At 39.0% G+C, this 7029-nt stretch overlaps 1 non-coding gene across 1 annotated transcript; it reads right to left on the reverse strand.

Annotated features, from left to right (window-relative positions):
• Positions 1-6261: 6261 nt before the first annotated feature.
• LOC127742088 (small nucleolar RNA R71) lies at positions 6262-6365 on the reverse strand. Its single transcript, XR_008003276.1, has one exon. It is a non-coding gene; the product is annotated as a small nucleolar RNA R71 (small nucleolar RNA).
• Between the last annotated feature and the right edge of the window lie 664 nt (positions 6366-7029).

Consider the following 7029-nt stretch of genomic DNA (forward strand, 5'->3'; position numbering starts at 1 on the left):
TAAAATTTGAATCCTTAATTAACATAAACTTTCCACCTAACTTAAGACAATCCATTTAATTAAAATACAAAATCTAACTTCCCATCAACTGTGTTTACTACATATTTATGCATTCCAAGTTTTGAGTACAGCTCATATGCATTGACTTCACTTATTTATTTTGGGACATTTTGTCCCCTTTCATTACTTGCTTTTTTTTAATGCATATGATTAAGGTTTTGAATGCATAAACATGTTCTTAGCATTTTTCATATTTTCACACAAAGTCTAACATACTCAATTTCCAAACCAAACGTTTCCAAACCCACTTTTCCCCACACTTAATTCATGAGCATTCTCACTAGTCTAAGGTAATCAAGGATTCAAATTAGGGACATTATTGTTTTCCGCTTAGAGTTAGTGATGAGCTGAAGTAAAGAACAAGGGGTAAAATAGGCTCAACATGGGTTTGCAAAGGATAATAAAAGGTAAGGCCATAAGGGTATGTAAGCTCAGTGAAACAAGGCCTCAATCATATAAGTGCATGCATACATCAAATAATGGAAATATAGAATTAAGCAAGACAAAGATCACAATTTTAGAGAGAAAAACACACACCAAAAATAAAATATTGGTTGATAAAATGCAACCAATCAAATAGGCTCAAAATCTCACTGGTTTTGTGTGTTCGAGCTCTAAACTATGTTCCAAAATAATATTTTTTCAAACAAGTTTTTCAAAAAATTTTATTTAAATTAGTGAAATACTATATAAAAATTTATTGAAAAAGAAAATATTACTTTAACCAAGTGGTAAAATATGCACAAAAAGAAACAAACATGCAAATGCAACAATGAAAAACAAAAATTTGTGTTGAGAAGGGGCTAACTAACCCGTGGAGATCGGTATTGACCTCCCCACACTTAAAGATTGCATCGTCCTTGGTGCATGCTGAGAAGTACGGGTGGGCGGGTGTTGTGGTACCTCAGCTGTTGCTCGTTGTAGAAGCTTTCTCCTTACCCGTTCTGGTGGCCAGCCTGAAAAAGAGAGAAAAGAAAGGGATATGAAGTCAAAGGTGTAGAGCAAAGAGGAGGGCGGTACGAATGAATATCATGGCAAGTAAAGAAAATAGTGAATGGAAGACATGGTCGCGATTCCATGTGATCAGTTCATCAATGGAAATATAGCAAGGCATGGGGAGTATTGGATGCAAGATGTTTATTAGCATGCCGGCAAGGGCATGAGTAGCATAGATCAAGCATCAAAAGCTTTAATGTATTGTTAGTCTTAAGAAACTAACAATAACGTTTGTAATGACAATTATATTTAATTAATAAAATATAAAAAGGGTTTTGTGAAAAGCAAGCATTTATAGTAGAAGATTAAAAGAAATCTTAAAAATAGTGTACAATGCCATACAGGCGTTTTCACAAGCACATAGCATGCATGGTAAAAAAGCTGGTTGAAAGTATTAAATTGAACATGCAAGCAACCCTTTAAAAAGTAATATATAATTGTCAAATAATCCACAAAAATATAGAAAAACAATGACCCAAATAAAATTCCAACACCAATGAAAATAATACAATGAATGAAAGTATGCAATTAAGTAAGAGAAAATGAAAGATAAGAAGAATGAGAAGGGAAAGAAGCGAAGAAGAAGTAAGTAAGAAAGGAAGGTGGAAAAATTAGGATTGGCAAGGAAAAGATAAAATAGTTTGGCATATTCGGTTAAGGTGTGCGACGCTGGCGACGCGGTCGCGTAGTTGACGCGGCCGCGTGGTGCGCAATAAGGTCAGGTGACGCGGACGCGTGGGTCATGCGATCGCGTCACTTGATTTGTGCTAGTGGCGCGAGTGCAGCCTCGCATTCGCACAACTCTCTGTTTGAATTGCATTTTGCCAAAAATTTAAGTGACGCGGTCGCGTGGGCGACGCGATCGCGTGGATGGCCATTTTTGAAAGACGACACGGCCGCGTGGAGCACGCGTTCGCGTGAGAGGGCTTGGGCTTCTAGCACGAGTCCAGCCCAATTCCAGCACAACTTTCAGCCATGAACCTTTTTTACGTCGATTTTCATGGCACGCGGCCGCGTGGGTGACGCGGTCGCGTGGGAGGCCAAAGTTCCACATGACGCAGTCGCGTAAGCGACGCGGTCGCGTGGGGTCAAATTATGCTAAAGGCGCGCCTCCAGCCACGCTCTCGCGTGACTTTTTGTTCGTTTTCTTTTCTTCCCATTGCACTGGTGACGCGGACGCGTCAGCGACGCTGCCGCGTCGCGTGCGTGTTTTTTTTTTTTGAATATGAAAAAATGCAAAATGCAGTGTTAATATGAATGTGATGCAAAACTCCAGGTTCAGTATAATAAAAACAAATAAAACTAAATAAAAATGAAAAAGGAACGATCATACCATGGTGGGTTGTCTCCCACCTTGCACTTTTAGTTAAAGTCCTTAAGTTGGACATTTGGTGAGCTCCCTGTTATGGTGGCTTGTGCTTGAACTCATCCAGGAATCTCCACCGATGTTTGTATCTCCAGTAAACTCCGGGGTCCCAAACTAGGCGCAGAGAGCCTTTTAAGTAAGTTGAAGCAAGTGACAAGGCCCCAAGAGTGGTGATTGGTAGAATGGATTCCGGGGTCCCAGACCTTGCCTTTGCACCCGTCTTTTGGTTGAGCAATATTGTTCCATCCAGGTGGCAAGCAATCTGAATTCTCACGTAAGCGGCCAAACAACTTCCTAGACCCATTCAGTTGAGCTTTACACCAACCTTTGAGCTTCCAACCATGATGAACCTTGCAGGACAATTCTTGCCACTGGCCATCTTCCTCTTACTCTTAATGTCACAATGAGCTCTAAGTTGGCCATCCGTCTCAAGTAGCCCATATTCAAGTGGAATTAGAAAGCTAAGGGATATGAATTTTACCCACTTGAATGTTGTGAAGGATGATGGCAACCTAGGGGGAGGTATCTTTAATGAAATTGCAAGCTCCACTCCCTTGTGCTCTTCTCTGATAACTACCACCTCTTTGCAAGCTTCTTTAATGTCAACCTCTTCCTCTTGGTAGCTTTCTTCCAATTCGATCTCTTCTTCATTACTTACCAAGGGCATGGGAGGTTGTGCGTCTTCTTCTTGAATCTTCGTCACTTGATCAACCTCTTCCAAGTCTTTAGCTATGATATGCCTTGGAGGTTGTACACCCTCCTCAGCATCAATTTCAAACGTCTTGGAAAGGGGTTCTATGACTGGACTCTCCCATGGAGGTTCTGCATCTCCTAAATCTTCAATCATTTCTTCCTCTGCAACTATTATAGTTTTCTCCACTTGTTCCAATACAAAGCCATGTTCCTCATTGTCCTCCGGAGTTTCTAATGTCTCCTTCATGCTACGTTCTTCATTAGATTGTCCACATGAAGCCATGGGGTTCCTTGAGTGTCCGAACGTCGGGAAGCTAATATATTTACTAACTCGCCTAAGGCGGCCACGAAATTTAGCACACTCGTATTCATCCTTTCTTGCCTTTGAAGAATAACATGAAGTCTGTTATTCATTGGAGGTTGGGGTGGATATGAGGGTTCATTGGTTGGGAGAGAGGGTTCATAATAGGAAGGTGGTTCATCTTGATAATGATATGGAGATGGTGAATATTGATGTGGTGGTTCATGAGAGTAGTTGTGTTGGAAAGGTGGTGGTTTTGTGTATGGTTCATTTGGCTCATAAGGTGGTTGGTATGGTGGATGAGGGTTAGGGTCATATGGAGGTGAATGGTGAAAAGGGACTTGTGAGTATGGTGGTCTAAAGTCATGTTGAGGAGGGGGTTCATAGGCATATGGTGGTGGTTGTTGATAATCAAAAGAGCGCTCACCATAGCCATCATCTTGATATGCATCACAGAATAGTTGTTGGTAGTCCATTGGAGGTGGTTGTTGCCATGAGGGTTGATCAAATCCTTGTGGCTCCTCCCATCTTTGATTGTTCCAACCTTGATGCATGTTCTCATTGTAATTTCCTCTTCCTGAAACATAATTATAACCAGACTCATAGCCAAAGGGGTGAGAGTTCATAGTAGTAAGAGAAAAGAAAAACAAAAATTAATAAAAAGAAAATATTTTAAAAAAGATATAATTTTTGAAAAAGATTTGAATTTTGAAAAATAAGATAAGATAAGATAAAAATTTTAAAATAAAAATCTGAATTTTTTTTTGAAAAAATATTTACAATAACCAATAATAAGGCACACGTTTGCAATTCTCCGGCAACGGCGCCATTTTGACGTTAGGATTTTTGCTAGTAAAGAATTTTATAAAAATAGTCGCGTTGTAGATATAGTTTCTAAACCAACAAAAATCCTTTTGTGCAAACGTTTTGGTTGTCACAAGTAACAAACCCCTTTAAAATTGATAACCGAGTATTTAATCCTCGGGTATTCTTCTCAAGGAATTGCAGGGAGGTATGTTCTTATTATTTGTTATGAAAAAGTGTGTTTTGGGGTTTTGGAGTTTGGGCAATGGGCACAAGCATATTTAAATGACAAGTAAAAATAAATAAATAACTGTAAAATAGACTCTTGGCAAGGTATAAGAACTGGAAGTCCTATCCTTATCAATTGTGATGAGAATTGGATTTTAATCCCACTTAGTTAACCTTTGCTAAACAAAGGAAGGTCAAGTGGACTAATTAATTTGACACCTAAAGTCCTAGTCTTTCCTTTGGAAAGGCAAGAGTTATTGGAACTCAAATTAATTAGCAACTCCCAATTTCAACCACTGCTTTATTTGACAGCTCAAGAGTCACCAATTACTCAACCAAAGCCAAAAGGGTAAATATCTAATTTAAATTAAAAGTATTCATGTAAATAAAGCAATCAAACTACGTTTAAACATAAATTCAAATTCAACATAAAAGAGTTCATAAATTAAATTGGGAAAATAAGTAAAGGAAATATTAAACTTGGAATTCAGAAGAAAATTGTAAGTTGGAATAATAATAAATCCTAAATCCTTTAAGAGGAATCCTAATCCTAATCCTAAGAGAGAGGACAGAACCTCTCTCTCTAAAAACTACATCTAAAATAATAAAAAGTGAATTATGAGAGCCTCCTGAATCTCTGCAAGTTCCCTGACTTTAATCTGTGTTTCTGGGCCGAAAACTGGGTTAAAATGCGGCCCAGAATCTCTGCCAGCGACTTTTGTAATTCTGCAGATCGCGCACGTCACGCGATCGCGTCATTCGCGTTTTTCTTTGCCACGCGTTCGCGTCGTCCACGCTTCCGCATCACTTGTGCTTTTCCAATCCGCGCGGTCGTGTGAGCCATGCAATCGCGTCACTCTAATTTCTTCTATTTCACGTAGTCACGTGAGCCATGCGACCGCGTGACTTTTCGCTGGTCATCTCCTCAATTCCTTGTATTCCTTCCATCTTTGCACACTTCTTCTTCATTCTCTAAGCCATTCTTGCCCTATGAAGCCTGAAACACTTAATACATAGATCAAGGCATCGAATGGTAATAAGAGAGGATTAAGATTAGCTAAATTAAGACCAAAGAAGTATGTTTTCAATCATGTAATAATTTTAGGAAGGAAATATAAATGCATGCTAATTATATGAATAAGTGGGTAAAGATCATGATAAAACCACACAATTAAACACATTGTAAACCATAAAATAGTGGTTTATCAATCTCACAAGGAATTCTCTATACTATGACATAGAGATTTTCATTCTTCTTCTTTCTTGTCTTTCTTTTTCTTGTTTATGAGCAGGAACAGAGATAAAGAACCTCTCTTTGATCCTGATCCTGAACCTGAGAGGACCCTAATGAAGCATTTACAACAAGCTAAAGCACAACACTCCAGAGGAAACCTCACAGATCTATTCGAATAAGAAGCTGAAAACATAGATATGGTAGCTGAACATAATAATGAAGGAGATGCAAGGAAGGTTCTTGGTGACTTCACTGCACCCACTTCTGACTTCTATGGAAGAAGTATCTCCGTACCTACCATTAGAGAAAATAACTTTGAGTTTAAGCCTCAGTTAGTCTCTCTAATGCAACATAATTACAAATTTCATGCATCAATTCCTATATGAATTCAGGCAAATCTGTGATAATGTTAAGACCAATGGAGTGGATCCTGAGGTCTACAGGCTTATGCTTTTCCCTTTTGCTGTTAGAGATAGAGCTAGGATATGGTTAGATTCTCAACCTAAGGAAAGCCTAGACTCTTGGGAAAAGTTGGTAAATGCTTTCTTGGCCAAGTTCTTTCCACCTCAAAAGATGAGCAAGCTCAGGGTGAAAGTTTAAACCTTCAGACAAAAAGAGGGTGAATCCCTCTATGAAGCTTGGGAAAGATACAAGCAACTGATGAAGGGGTGTCCTCCTGACATGCTCTCAGAATGGACTATCCTAGGTATCTTCTATGATGGACTATTTGAGATGTCCAAGATGTCATTGGACCATTCTGCTGGTGGATCACTCCACTTGAAGAAAACACCTATAGAGGCACAGGAACTCATTGAAATTGTTGCAAACAACTAATTTATGTATATTTCTGAGAGAAACCATATGAACAATGGGGTAGCTCAGAAGAAAAGAGTCTTGGAGGTTGACACTCTAAATGCCATATTGGCTCAAAACAAGATCTTGACTCAACAGGTCAATATGATCTCTCAGTATTTGACTGGAGTGCAAGCTGCAGCTGGCAGCACTCAAGACACCTCCTATGATGGAGATGCCTATGATCTAGACCACTATGGAAGAGGTGAATTACATGGGATAACACTATGGAAACACCTACAATTCTTCATGGAGAAATCATCCTAACTTCTCATGTAAGGATTAACAGAAGCCTCAGCAAGGCTTCAACATTAATCAAGGTGGAAGAAACTAGAAAGGTTTAATAATAAACCATTCCCTTCTTCTCAACAAAACATGGAGACTTCTAATCAGAGCCTTTCTGACTTAACAACCATAGTCTCTGAACTCTCTAAGACCACTCACAGTTTCATAACAGAAACTAGATCCTCTATAAAAAATCTGGAGGTACAAGTT

Source organism: Arachis duranensis, chromosome 9, assembly GCF_000817695.3.
Source record: "Arachis duranensis cultivar V14167 chromosome 9, aradu.V14167.gnm2.J7QH, whole genome shotgun sequence".
NCBI lineage: Eukaryota > Viridiplantae > Streptophyta > Magnoliopsida > Fabales > Fabaceae > Arachis > Arachis duranensis.